The sequence below is a fragment of the Nerophis ophidion genome, linkage group LG09 (assembly GCF_033978795.1).
Source record: "Nerophis ophidion isolate RoL-2023_Sa linkage group LG09, RoL_Noph_v1.0, whole genome shotgun sequence".
Taxonomy (NCBI): domain Eukaryota; kingdom Metazoa; phylum Chordata; class Actinopteri; order Syngnathiformes; family Syngnathidae; genus Nerophis; species Nerophis ophidion.
Window position 1 is genome coordinate 61,503,485 of NC_084619.1, and position 15,324 is coordinate 61,518,808.

General features: G+C 39.1%; 1 long non-coding RNA gene across 1 annotated transcript in view; it reads right to left on the bottom strand.

Annotated features, from left to right (window-relative positions):
- Positions 1-11,627, bottom strand: part of LOC133559569 (uncharacterized) — a 23,674-nt gene extending 12,047 nt beyond the window's left edge. Inside the window, exon 1 of the long non-coding RNA XR_009808202.1 lies at positions 9,661-11,627. This is a non-coding gene — a long non-coding RNA (uncharacterized LOC133559569). The remainder of the gene's footprint in view (positions 1-9,660) is intronic.
- Between the last annotated feature and the right edge of the window lie 3,697 nt (positions 11,628-15,324).

Consider the following 15,324-nt stretch of genomic DNA (forward strand, 5'->3'; position numbering starts at 1 on the left):
TTTGAAGTAATCTGTCGAATCTGACATGGTCCATTACGTCATTAAGTGTGGTCCACAACATGTGGCCCTTAATATAAACAAGTTTGACACCCCTGCTGGGTACTGTAACCCCTTAATTGTTCCTTAATGTGTACCACTAAATTAAAAAAAAAATGCTTTGAACAACTGAAATGTGTATTTTAGCATTCATAGGAGGTAGCTTGCAAGCTACTAGTAGCTCACGACCTGATTTTAAACTTTGTGTAAAATATTTATTTAAACTCTTAGTATTTTCATAAATGTTTAGACATATACGCCTATGTTTAATGACAATTACTGCAGAGCGCAGATCCGCAAGTAAATAAAGTGCAGTGTGAATCAAGCACCTCTTGTTTTTTCTGAGTAGCTCTACAGTGAGTCAAGGTCTGCGAGACAAATCTGACCCGCCACATGATTTAAAGTCTCATCATATTTGGTCCGCTTTTAATGATGCCACATTATTTTATATGGCCGCATAGTTTATGTGACTTGCAAAAATTCTGTTCAGTAAAGAACATTATGTTAGTCTTGCATCAAAAAGACGTCTGGAGTTCTGTTGGATCTATATGTTCCAGTCTTGATCTTCAAACCAGAAGCACAGTCTAATGATTTCAAACAGAAGAAAAATTTCAAGGAGGTGTTGAAATTCCACACTGGGGCAGATGAGCATTAAAGCTTGCCTAATCCTCAGAAAAAAAACATCTATGGTACTCTTCATGAGGAAGATTGAGTGTCAATAAATCAGACTTATGTTTTGGAATATCATTAAACCGCGACAAAGGAAGAAGACAGCCAATGTGGTGCCTGCATTTTAATCTTTGTTGTTATGATTCTCAACTTCTTTTTTTGTCCATATTGACCACAAGATAGTCTTTTATCAGCCACAACTAAAAAAAGCCTGCGTCATCCAAATACAATTTCTGTATTTTTGTCTTTTTGACACTGGTGTTCCAAAACAACTAAAGTAGCAAACAATGACATAATTAAGTGATAATTAAAGGTGTCAACTGAAGAAAAGCTTTGTGATGTCATAATTATTTGGTCATAAAGACAGGACCTACTTGCTTTCTCTGATAAAAAGCCTCAATGTCACAAAGTCGTAAAGGTTTCCGTCTGCCCTGCAGCAAATGGAGCAGTGACTACCGCTGCCTGAACTCCAGCAGACACTGAAGTCGTCGCCGTGATGGAGTCAGACAATTACACGATCAAAGCAGAGTTCATCCTCCCACTTGTGGAGAAACACTTTGACCGCATCCTGCCCGCCCAGTGGAGCATGCTGGCTTCGGGGAACATTGATTCGGCCACACAGGTCATCCTGGCGGACATGTGCACGGAGATCACGCAGAAACTTTGCGCAGACACTATCCGACTCATCATCCCGGAGTTTAAGCAGCACATACAAAATGCGAGTAAGAAAAAAATGAAGCTACAAGTAGAGGGCGGATTGAGCAATGCGTTTGCCTCAGCACTCAGCGTCCCGGAGCAGCCCAGCAAGAGCTCCCAAAAGCTGGACTCTCTTTTCAAAAAGGAGATTTCACAGAGGGTCAATCACACCTTGTCTACAGCCACCAGCACCGACAGTCAGCTGGCGCCACTCATTTACATCCCGGGAACTTTTACCAAGATAGCAGTTCTGGCCAAGATGGTGATGCTGGCTTGCGGTGCTCTGAAGGTTTATCTGCGCAAGATGGCCGTATACACGCAGTGTTTCAGACCATGTTGGCGCCGGAAGAAGAGCCTGGAATCCCTCCGTAGTGCAAAGTGTGAGAACGTGTGCATATTCAACCGGGAGAAAACAAGCGAGGCGGTGATGAATATCCTTCAAAAATGGACTGACAGTGAGGACACGTCCCTTTCCGGCAGAAAAAATTGTGAACTTGAGAAAACAGCAGCGTCAATTGTTGAGACCATCATCAATGACCTGCACTACCATGACCATACAGAGGGGAGCCGCAGTGGCTCCTCTACGCCTCATTTCGATCTGGGGCTTATTAAAGACCAACTCAGTGAGTTCTTTGAATCCTGCGTATCACCGACAAGCAGCAATGAATCTTCCCGGAAACGCAACTTTTTGAACTTTTGCCAAAGCAAGTTTGATGAACTAACATCTGAGCTCCAGAAGGTTCGGTGTCGCTGCATGCGAATGCACTTTGAGAAAAAGATGTCCTTGGGTGTCTCGCATACCGGCACCCCTGACACCGATACTGTGCTCAGCTTCCGGGGAATCCAGTCGGGACTTGAGGACGTCTTTCACAAAGTGGTGGTGCCAGCAGGACAGGCCAGCATCGATGTGGACAGGCTTCGACATGAGGCTGACATATTCTCACGAGAACTGGCTGACAGACTCTACCATTACATGACCGCCAACCGCACTACAGTCCAGTCGGCAGGAGTGTGGAGGCGCTTGTCAGAGCCACTTATCTTGGAGGTGAACGAGGGAAAACCGGAGGATATTCAAGTTCTTCATAAGATCGTGGAAGACACCGCCACAAAGTTTGTACAGCAACTTCTCCTCTGGCTTAAAATGGAACCAATGAAGAGGGGGAAACATGTCGATGAGGTCTGTGGCTGCATGAGCGAAATCGACACACTCATCACAGGAAACGTGAGCCCACAAAAAATGCTGGCTGTGTGTATGCCCGAAGACACGGTTGATACAAGGTCAAAAACTATCCCCTCACAGGTGGAATGTGCTGATTTGCCATTACAGCCACAAACAAGTTCCAATCAGGAAGAGATGGAGTCAGAAACCACACAGCCAAAGACCCCGCCCTCCGGTGCCATACGTGTTGCTTGGCCATCGCCACTCCGCCCACCTTCCGCACAGGGGATTCTTGTTACGGACACTTCCCAGTCAAAGAGCTTACCCTCGGACAGAATGGACGGTCCTTCGATACTTCCGTCTCGCTCGGCATCCGTGCAGGAGGAGATGGTTATATCCTTGGTGGCGGTGCTGATCATACAGTTGCTGACGTGCATCCCGAAGAAACATATGAAAGTTGTTCACTCCCGTGACACCCTGCCAATCATCCAGCGCCTCTCAAAGGAGGTGCTCCAGGACACGTGCTTGCGCAGCATCACTGACACAGACCTTTACAGCGTGAACAAGGTAATGAAGGCCGTCATCCGTGACCTGAAACGAGAGTTTCACTCTACAGAGAGATTGGTGGAGGCCTTCCTTTCTGATGAGCCAAGTTTCGATGATGCAATATTGAAGCAGCTCATGTTGAAGCTGGAAGTGCTAAAAGCATCTCAGCAGTGCAGAACAGAAAATACATTTTCCACTCTACAGAGGGTTTTCCTCACAGCATTTTGCATGCGCCCCTCAAGAACACAATGAAACTCAGGCTCATAGCTTAAAGGGGAAGTGCACTTTTTTTTGGAACTATGCCAATTGTTCACAATCATTATGAAAGACATGACGGATGTATTTTTTTTAATGCATTCAAACTTGGAAATAAATGTATATAAAAGTCAGTTTTGTTTAAAAGGGAACTGCACTTTTTGTATAAATTTTGCCCATCGTTCACAATCATGAACGATGACGACGGATGTATATATTTTGTATGCATTTTAACTCAAAAATAAACAAGTCTTCTTACAGCGCAGGCAATAGGAGGTACTCTATTTCGAATTCTGCCCATTAAACCCAATAAAAACATTCAAAAACCACAAACAACACTCCATTTACACTTTGTGACTTGAATGTTAACTAACTGATATTGTTATTATAAGCGCTAACGCAGACCAACTATTTATAGCGGAGCCCTGATTACGAGCTTGCGTGCTAATGTTGACATGATCGACTGATCAGCTGCTTCCTTGCTCGTTAAACTTTATTCTAGGTCATAAATCATGCCTATCACCTGGATAGTAGAAGGATGAGAATGTATTTTGTCAAGTTGGTACACTTGGACAGTCAATTTAGACCATTATGTTGGCAAAGATTATGAGTCTTCGTCTAAACCAGTGTTAATTTTGACAGCAAAATTTGATTTAGTTTTAGTCAGTCTTTTGACTAAAATGTAATTTAGTTTTAGTCATAATTTAGTTATTTAAATTGTTTTAGTTTTAGTCTAGTTTTAGTTGACGAAATATCATAAGATTATAGTCGACGAAAACTACAGTAGATTTAGTCGACTAAAGGGTAATATGTAAACTTTCCCTTCAATTTCTGAAAGTCAAAGCAAAACCGGAAAAATCACCAATGCAAGTCGTATTTTGATGAAAATCCTGTCTCAAATTTAGTATTTTACGAGTAAGCCGTGTAATAAACGGGATAACGTCGAGTGAGTTGTATGTTGTGGAAAATGCTTACCTGTGTGTGGATTTCAGGGTGATTCGACTGTAAATGTCGCTTCAAGTTTGTTGTGTTTTTCCCCGTAATCCTCGCGCTGCATTTCTTACACTGCGTCTTGTTATCTTTGACGTCAAAAATAAAATTTCCCCATATGTCCTCTCTCCTCTTCTTCCCCGGCGTTGACATGTTGTCTTCTGGTGCACATTCCCGGGTCAGTCTCAAACGCAAACTACGTTTACATAACTTCCTTACCACGTCGCTCTGATTGGTTCTCTTCCCAACTCCTCCCGCCTCTTCCTAACGAAATGAGTTCCGATTGGATCTCGTCTCTGGCAGACATTTTTGTCTCCATTTTTTTCGTTGACGAATATGTCAATACATCTCGTCATCGTCTTAGTCCACGTAAATTATTTTTTATTTAGTTATTGTCTCGTCTTAGTAAAAAAACAAAAGGTCGTTGACAATAACTATGACGAAAATTTTTCGTCAACAAAATTAACACTGGTCTAAACGGGAATATATGAACATCCTAGCAGTCAGTATTCTAATGACAGCAGACCTTGTAATGTAAGTGATGTTTGAATGTTTGTTCGCTCTCATGAAGTCTGCTGTGAGTAATAATCATTTATGTTGAAGAAAAAGCGAACTTTGTGATACGTTTATGAAATGAATGCCCCGCGTATGATTACATTTATCAAAATTGGTAAATATTAAATGTTCATAAAAATGCACGTGACTACATTACATATATACTTACATCATGTATATAAAACCTTAATGGAGGTGTTTGGATGTTGTTTTAAGGGCTTTATTGACAGTGTAGAGCAGTTCCCATGGACTCTATTGGAAGAATGCATTTAAAAAAAAAATCCTCATCATGTCTTGCATGATTGTGAACAAAATTCCCCAAAAAGTGCAGTTCCCCCTTAAGGTTGGATCCAAGAGCCAACATTCTGTTCATATTGTTGTATATTGCTGGTCTTGTGGTCCTCTTCCGGACCGGAGGACGGCGTAGGTATGCAATGGATCAAAACACACACCGGTGAAGTATCGTCGAACAAAAGCTTATTTAATTGAAAAGAGAGTACAAGCAGGTTCTGCAATTCCAGTACTTATAGACTAAAAGTATGATCTCAGGTCTCAGGGCTATTCAACTACTTCATGAAGAGGGCCACAGTTTCAAGAGACAAAGGAGTCAGGGGCCAGACATCAAAATGTGGACGTGTTGAAACGGTGTTTGCTTATATTTATTACAAAGTAAACACATCGCTTTCACACTGCACTGTCAATAAGTTCATTATTCTGCCTTCGCTACACATTTTCAGTGTGGGCAGCTAGACAGATAGTTAACAGCATAAAGAAACAGGAGCTAAGTTTTGTTGGTGATTGATGTTCCTTTTGAATGATTTTTCTGCCTCATTTTTATGTCTGTGTACATCTTCCTTTATGTAAGGTTGTAAGACCGATCATATAAACATTGCAAAAGTATAACATCCATTGTGTATGTTACATAAATGAAATAAGTTTAGTGTTTAAAACGCACAGCAAACAATGCACACGTGGTTTAACACAATTAAACCTAAGGTGTAGCTTTATCGTCCCTCTGCTGCTTACATTCAGGGCTACATGTATTTAACCAGTTTTGATCGCCAGAGTGTAATAGCCAAAAACAACACGACCACGAATACAAAAGACATCACAAAGTTAGAAATTTCAATACATCCATACTTTGTTGTCCAGTCGCCGTTAAAGGTCCGATTTTGGCGATTCATTTAGATTTAATTTTAGGGTTTCATAGGGCTATCTCTGCTTCATCGTGACACATATGCCTCACTGTTTCCCCCTGCGGGGAGGAGGGAGCACACGTACATGAGCAACCCTGTTTTGAATGATTTCATCAAGCCTTTTTGGGTGATGTTCGGCGAGCCATATTAAAAGCTTTGGCGGGCCAACAGTTGAATAGCCCTGAAGTAAGGGAATGTTTGTGACTAACAAACTAACCTTTGACAATACCTAAGCCGTGTGTCTGTTTCTCAATAAGAGCTGTCTGGACTCGGCATACCGCCGACGGATTTGCTGAGACTTGCTCTTGTGGAAATCTACTCTCTTACCTGCCCACAATGATGTACCACTCTCTGTATTGTTGACTTTCACCCTATGCAAAACATGTTATTTGTTAGACTATCAGATACTACAATACCAAGCCGAGACCTGTGTGCATGTAACTGATGAGTGTGCAGTAACGATGCTTTATAATGTAATATCAGAAATGATCGGTATTGGTATCAACCTCACGATTTTCCCGGGAGACTCCAGAATTTCAGTGCCCCTCCCGAAAATGTCGCGGGGCAACCGTTCTCCTGATTTCCACCCGGACAACATTATTGGGAGCATGCCTTAAAGGCACTGCCTTTAGTGTCCTCTACAACCTGTCGTCACGTCCGCTTTTCCTCCATACAAACAGCGTGCCGGCCCAGCCACATAAAATATGCGGGTTTTACACACACATAAGTGAATGCAAAGCATACTTGGTCAACAGCCATACAGGTCGCACTGAGGGTGGCCGTATAAACAACTTTAACACTGTTACAAATATGCGCCACACCAAACAAGAATGACAAACACATTTTGGGAGAACATCCGTACCGTAACACAACATAAACACAACAGAACAAATACCCAGAACCCCTTGCAGCAGTAACTCTTCCAGGACGCTACAATATATGCCCCCCCCAATCCCCGCCCCCCATCTCCTGAATTCAGAGGTCTCAAGGTTGGCAAGTATGCTCTAGTATACTCTGGACAAGGCCTGGGCAATTATTTTGACTCGGGGGCCACATTTAGAGAAGAAAATGTGTCTGGGGGCCGGTATATCTATTTTTAGGGACACTAATACAAAACCTCACAATAATGTCTGATTGAAAGCTAAAAACGTTACGACAGACGGCCTCAAAAAAACGCAATTGAATTCCAAATTTTTCCATGACTGATAAAACACTGAATATTGACAAAATATGAATGTCACACCCTCTTTCGATCGACATATTTTACAATCAAGTGAAACGCAACAAAAATGCAACAAACAGTGAAATATGAACACGAAGGGTAAAAAATAAACCCACCTACAATCTGATATATCTGATATATCACTAAGCTTTAGAACTTTGTTGTGAAAATCTCCTTCTGCGTCTGTGGAAACGCTTCCCACCCACACTGCTTGTTGCCTCGTCTGAGCTGCTGTAACGTAGATTACCATAGTAACTAATTAGATTACCATGGTAACTAGTATATTATCCAAAAGTGCAGATTCCAACCATTGAAATACTTTGTATAGTTGAAGACTTACGGTCATTAGAAAACATCACTGCACATCATAATGGCAGATACATTTTCCATCTTAAAGATCTAAAAAGAATATTTGGGAATGTCCGGTGGGCCAGATTGAAAAGCTGAACGGGCCGCATGTTGCCCCCGGGTCTTAATTTGCCCAGGTCTGCTCCGGACTGAAGCTGTGTGTGTTCATTGTTTTTGTAGCTGTTCTTTTGAGGAATGTTTAAAAAAAATAAAATAATGCACTTTATGAAAGTCAAAGTATAGTATTTCACATAGTTGTAGTATGTATAAGGATTATCTCAGGGAGCGCATGTCCCCAATTCCAAGGTACCGTTTTGAGGCACGTTAAAAAAAAAATATTGCACTTTGTGACTTCAATAATAAATATGGCATTGCCATGTTGGCACTTTTTTCCATAACTGGAGTTGAAGTTGTTCTCTTATTTTGGAAAACCTTGTCTTTGATTGATTGATTGAAACTTGTATTAGTAGATTGCACAGTACAGTACAGTACATATTCCGTACAATTGACCACTAAATGCGAACACCCGAATATGTTTTTCAACTTGTTTAAATGGTAAAGTTGCATTGTTTAATGCATCACAACAAATTTAGGCATAATGATATGTTAATTCCACGACTGTATATATCGGTATCGGTTGATATCGGAATAGGTAATTAAGAATTGGACAATATCGGAATAACGGCAAAAGAGCCATTATCGGACATCTCTAGGTACAATGTCTTGTTTCGTATTTGGGGACGGAAAATAAATGTCTGATCGAGCTGTATTTCACATCCATCTTATCCACCTTGACCGACATTGCCGATGCTTTTAGGTGTCGCCATCTGTTTGATCCTTCAAACATGTGAGCGTGCATGGAGAACATGAGAACGTGTTCACTTTTCCAACCTGTACCACCGGTTGGGTTGTGGCTCGCTACTGCCCCACCTGATTCCTCAGCAGGGCGTCACCTGCTGTTATGTAGAGAGCTGACACTATAAGAGCACCCTTCCCCGTGTTGTATGTCATCAAACATGGACCTTCTTAAAAGCACACTGGGTGCGGAGACTATTGGCAAATTAGCCGGAGACAAAGTAGGTTAGTAAACATTTTTACTTTTGTCAACTTGCTGCTTCCTCACCCCCCCCCCTCCCGAGCACCATCAGTGCATTATCGTCTGGCAAATGTGCTCCAGGCAAGTTTAAGTGACTGAAATTTGTTTTGCAGAAGACTTAGTGGAAGATGCTGTGAAAAAGGTGATGGGAGGAGGGGGCGGAGAACAAGGAGAGCAGGACCAAAATGACAATAACGGACTGGACCTGGGATCTCTAGTTGGAGGCAATAGCGATGACAAGGGGGGACTTGGAAACGTCATGTCGCTCATCGGCGGCGGAAAGGAAGAAAGCGGAGGAGGTGAGTCCTCAACTCTGACGAGACATTGAGTCATTCAGGGCTCTGTAGAATCAGTCAACGCACGTCAACTTCTTGTCTTCCTTTTGCACAGGGATTGGGAACGTCGTTGGGAATTTTTTTAAGTAAACTCGGCAGGCTTCCTCCTCAGTCAACTGAAGCTTCACATCCTAAAGCTTCCGGCTGAAAACAAGTGCCTAATTCGACTTTTGACCCTGTTTTTCCTTAATTGGCTTCTGTTGACAGAAAATGCTGTCGAGCACTCAACTGAGAATGTATCATTAGACCATCATCTGAAATAAAATGGTTCCAATACTACCTTGGTCATGTGTGTGATATGCCAATTTGTATTTTTTCTGGGACGGTCTCTTAAAGACACTTTGCTGGTAAACAAACACACCCTGTCAATCATGCTGATAAACTAGCCACACCTGCTACCTAAAAAAACAAACCAAGATACTAGCTTCATTCTCATTTTAATGAGAATGAAGCCGCAGAGTCGCAAGAACTCAAATCTCTCAACATCTCTGCTTAAAAGGACACACTTGAGAAGGGCGTGTATGTTGATGTTGTTGTGAGTTTCTAGGGTGACTCACCAGCCGTCCCAGCAGGTGGAACAGGTTGACCCTGACGAGATAGACACGCCCACTCTCTGGTCTGTGAGCTGTGGATAAAGAACCTCACCTGTCGGAACGCAAACAAGCACACACACAAAGACGCTCAAGATGGATAAAATGGCATCATTTCTCGGAGACAAGGCCGGTGAGTAAAAAAAAGTATTATTTTTCCTCACATTGGTTTATTTCCTTCCTCCATTTAGTCACTATTAGTGAACTTTCCCGGTTAGGGTGGAACTCTACGGACTTTGATCGTGTAACATTACGGATAACACCACTGAATGTGTCGCTAAACAGTGTAACGTTAGAGAGCGAATGTGTGGAAGCAATACAACCTTTCCACTTTCGCTATGACATTGGAGTCTTAAGTATTGGCTGATATTGATCAGCAGGAATCATACATTGTTAATATGTTGTAGTGTTTAATGTTGAAAAAGGCCTTGACCGAGTGATATGACCCAAAGAACGATAAAAGTGTAGGTATGAAAAACGCTAACCTATTTCTGGAATGGACTTATGCTGTCTCTAAGTTGAAGTGGTGTGGTTAGTTGGAAAACACCTCGGAGGCACAATAATTCATGAGGTTAAACTCGTGATGCAGGTTGGCTCTACGGCTCTTTGAAGGGAGCCATTCCTTTCAAAAATCCTTTCAAAAGACTCTCGTTATTACTGTATAGTTTTTGTTTTCTTAGAGAATCACAAGACATTGAAACAACGTTGACAACTTGTTGAGTAACTCCAAACTTAACGTTGGAACAACATGCTTTTTGACAAACGTCGGGTTCTGACGTTGATTTGACCATTGAGTTTTGGTCATTTTTCAACGAATATTCTACAACATAAATATGTTAAAACAACATGATTGTTAACGGCGTTTAATCAATGTCAGGTTGAGACGATTATTTGATTATTTGCGGATCCAACTTAAGACAATCAACGTTGTCTCAAGTTACAAGTGCGTTTTTGCAACGTTGTTTAGAAGTATGTTTGTTTTAAAGGACATGTAAGTATAATCAATGTTGTATCAATGTCTTGTGCCTGCTGGGAAATCAATTATTTGATAATATTTAGATCAGTATTTAATTAACATAATAAACTGTATTAATTACCAGAAATATTACTGGTGGGAATTACTCAAATATTGGCTATAATTGTGTTTTTGTTTTATTTGTAAATATTCCATAAGGAGGTGGCATATTTCTATGCTTTGACATTAGTTTGAAAAAAAGTGTAGCATTAAATAAAAAATTTTTTTTAAATACACAAAGTAAAACTAAAATGCATTAAAAGATATAAAAAGTATGAATAAAATTACACTAAAATCATGACTTAATAAAAATGTGAGTAAAGTTAAGCAACATACCTGCTTCGTGTATGCCTTAATTACTACCCTTTAGAACAGGGGTCGGGAAGTTTTTTGGCTGAGAGAGTCATGAAAGCCAATTATTTCAAAACATATTTCCGTGAGAGCCATATCATATTTTTTAACACTGAATACAACTAAATGCGTGCATTTTTAAGTAAGACCAACATTTTTAGAGTATAATAAGTCTCTTATTCTTTTTGATAATATTGTTATTCTGAAGCTAACCAATAATAAATAAAATGTCATGTCTGTTGATCATGTCCGTCTGCCTTCCTGGGGGAACGACCCTGCAGCAAGCTGCGACCCCCCCCCATCGTGACATACAATACTTCTTACCATTAATGCGACTTCTTGAACAGGTGCGGTAGAAAACGGATGGATGGATTTAAATGCATGAAAATGTTTTGTATTGTGCACATTATTTTTAGTACTGTGATTACCAGCGAAATTATTCATAATTATCGCGTTAAGCAATGTCAGCTAAGATTTATCTGAGAGCCAGATGCAGTCATCAAAAGAGCCACATCTGACTCTAGAGCCATAGGTTCCCTACCCCTGGTTTAGAAGAATGACTCCGAAAAGTGAATCCATATGAAAGAAAAAAATAATACAATTAAAAAAAATGTTAGTTTCGAAATATATATATATCTGTATTTTTATATGTAAAACATACTTTTTTCTTTTTACAAAAAAAGTTAATCCAAACGCTGCTAAGTTAACCTGAACTTTGACTAATTTTCTAGTCTAGTTGCCAGTCAGTCGTGTGGCACGCATGTGCAGGGCCGACGCATAAAAAAAAAATAGACTCACAACTGATAATTAGTGCGCAAAAGACACTTTCAAAAGACTCAATTCGTTCACGAACGTCACAGCTCTGACGCAGTACGTTGAGTGATGCGGACACATTTGTTACTGGATACCTTCTAATATTCTTCTTAGACCTTGTATCTAATATACAACTATGATTTAATACTTTTTGTATATTGACAAATGTGCAATATTGTTCGATTGAGGACACTTAATACGCTTGTGTGCTTGGCTGTTGTGTAGCTGCTACCTCCTAACATGTTTATTTTTTTTAAATAAATGACTATAGTAAAATAGAAGAATGTGTGCTTATTGGAGGACATTAAGATGTTAACTGGCTGTCCAGCTCTGCCCAAGTAAACACGCAGCAGGACTGCTTATATCACGTACAAGTAAACACGCTGCAGGACTGCTTACATCACACACACAAGTAAACATGCTGGAGGACTGGTTGTATTGCAAATGATATCACAAACAGGCAAACAGGTAAACAGGTTTTAAGACTGCCTGTATTGCACATTTCATATGCAAGCACTAAGATGTGTGCCATTTGCGGCCCGTAGACAACGTTTTGTTGCCCCGCAGGATTTTGCTGGAAAAACTGTAAAAATGTAGGGGGGAAAAAAAGGGCAAACAAGCTGAAAATTTAAAAACTAATGATTCACTTTATCGCCTATAACAAAGTTGTCTTTAAATTATACGTGATCTGTTTTTAGCATTTTTTTAATAGCAAAATGGCCCCTGCATATTTTGACTTTTCAATATGTGGTCCCTGGTGGGAAAAAAAATAATAAAAATCAGACACCCCTGGTCTAGAATATTAGCTCTCGAAATAAAATTAATAAAAAAGCTAAATTTAATTTGATCCATCCATCCATCCATCCATTTTCTACCGCTTATTCCCTTTCGGGGTCGCGGGGGGCGCTGGCGCCTATCTCAGCTACAATCCGCCCGATTGTAGCTGAAATTTAATTAGAACATTTAGAAATACTGACTTATGAATTACTTGGCTACATTAAAACTATAATAAAAACTTTCAAATCTGCAAGTGAATGTTAATACTTTTGTGCAGGCAGAATTTTTGACACTAGGTTATGCAGTTGCAATCTTAAAAAGGTGACATTTTCAAACTAATAATACACTTATTCACCTATAACAAAGTTTTCCTTTTAAATCTATATCTGTTAGCATTTTTCTTAAAAATATTAAAATGGCCCCTGTGTACCTTGACTTTTTAGTATGTGGCCCTTTGAGGAAAAAGTTTAGACACCCCGATCTAAAATATTTTACGCTCTTGAAATAAAATAGTTTGGATAAATAAATATAAAAAATACTAACTTGTGAATAATTGGATAAATAACTGTTAATTTTGTTAACTGAACAAGAATATTTGGCACACTAGGTTATGCAGTTACACATATAAAATGTTATTAATATTCTATTCTTACGGGGGAAAGCAAGAATGTAATGGGGAAAAAAGCAAATTCTCTTACTAATAACTTTTAGTCACCTACGACACAAAGTTTTGTCTTTAAATCGCCATGTTTTTAGCCTTTTTTTTTTTTTATTTAAATGGCCCCTCCATACTTTGACTTTTCAGTATGCGGCCCTTGGTGGGAATAAAAATCAGATGTAAAAAATTAGTTCTCGAAATAAAGTAAAAATGCAAAGTTTAGTTGCTTGATTAAATAAAAATACTAACTTATCAATAAGTAGAGAAATTACAATAATAAAAAATGTTAATTGTGTAACTGAACATGAAAACTGAATATTCTACACACGAGGTTATGCAGGTACAAAATTGTAATTTCATTCATGTTATTCCCACAGGGGGAAAACAGTAAAAATGTAGGAAAAAAAGAGCAAAAAAATTTGCAATGTAATGAGGAAAAAGCGGAAATGTCCTAACTATAAATAATATACTTAGTCACCTATAACAGACATGGCGTGTGTGTGTGTATATATGTATATGTATATGTATGTATATATATATATATATATATATATATATATATATATATATATTAGACATTATATATATATGTAATGTCTAACTTTTTTTTTTTAAAAAGGGCCTATGCATACTTTGACTTCCTTGATAGAAAAAAAAATTACGCACCCAGATCAACAATATTAGCTCTCGAAATAAAATACAAAGTTTAGTTATTGAATTAAATATAAATAAAAATACTAACTTATGAATTACTTGCATAAATTCCAACAATAAACACTGTTAAATGTATTATTACTTGTGTGCAGGCAGAATTTGACACACTAAGTTATGCAGTTACACATTATTATTATTATTATGCTATGTTTTTCATGGGGAAAACCGTAACAATTGTTGAAGGATGCTGATATGTTTAAGAGTTCTTCCTTTTTACATAGCCATGTTTAGAGTAGCTAGTACTTTTCCTTTGTGTATTCTACCAGTCTCTCTTTGTCTTCAGATCCCAGGTTAGTGTCATAAACCATCGGAATGTGAAGCAAACCCCTACGTCTCTCATCTTATGGTGTTGAGAGGAGGAGGCAGAGGAGGGCTTTCTTTTGTGTGAAAAGAGTGTGTTTTTCCCTTGGAATGCCGGATCAACTAGAGAAGCCGATATGAATGTATTGGTTAAGTTGACCTAAGCTTTAGTAAAACTTGAAAATATTCCAATTCTGTCTCGATGGTCCTTCTTACTCAGCATATATGTCATCAAAAGAATTTGGGATTGACCAGTAACTTAGATTCCATGGGAGGAAGAACTGATCCGACGCAACACAATGTAAAAAAAATAAATACAATGACATTTTTAAAACTCACCCATAAAAAAAAAACGATGACCCAAGTGTAGTCTTTAAATCTACATATGTTTTTAGCACTTACAAAAATATATATTAAATTGGCCCACATACTTACTTTTCATTATGCGGCCCTTGGTGGAAAAAGCTTAGACACCCCTGATCTAAAATATTAGAAGCTCACGAAATGGGATAAAAATACATATATAATAACTTGTGAACAATTAGCACATTTATAACAATAACTGTTAATTTTGGAACTGAACATGAATACAGAACATTTGAAACAGTAGGTTATGCAGTTACACAATTGTAATTGTACAGATATTCTATTCCTACAGGGGTGAAACGGTTAAAATGTAGGAAAAAAATTGGAATGTAATGAGAAAAAGCTGAAATGTTCTGACTATATAAATAACATACTTGGTCACCTGTAACAGACGACAAATTTGTATTTAAATATATATACACAGTCAATATCTTAACTTTTTTTTTTTTTTTAACAAAATACTTTGACTTTTTAGTATGCGGCCCTTTTGTGGACACTCCTGTCCTCTGAATGTCATTTGGGGACACATGTGATCAATAGCAAGGATGTCTTGAAGGGCCTTGGAAATACATTTAACACGAGTTTTGCCCTGAAGTAACGTGTGACACACGCGTTTGTGTGCAGGTGACTTGGTGGA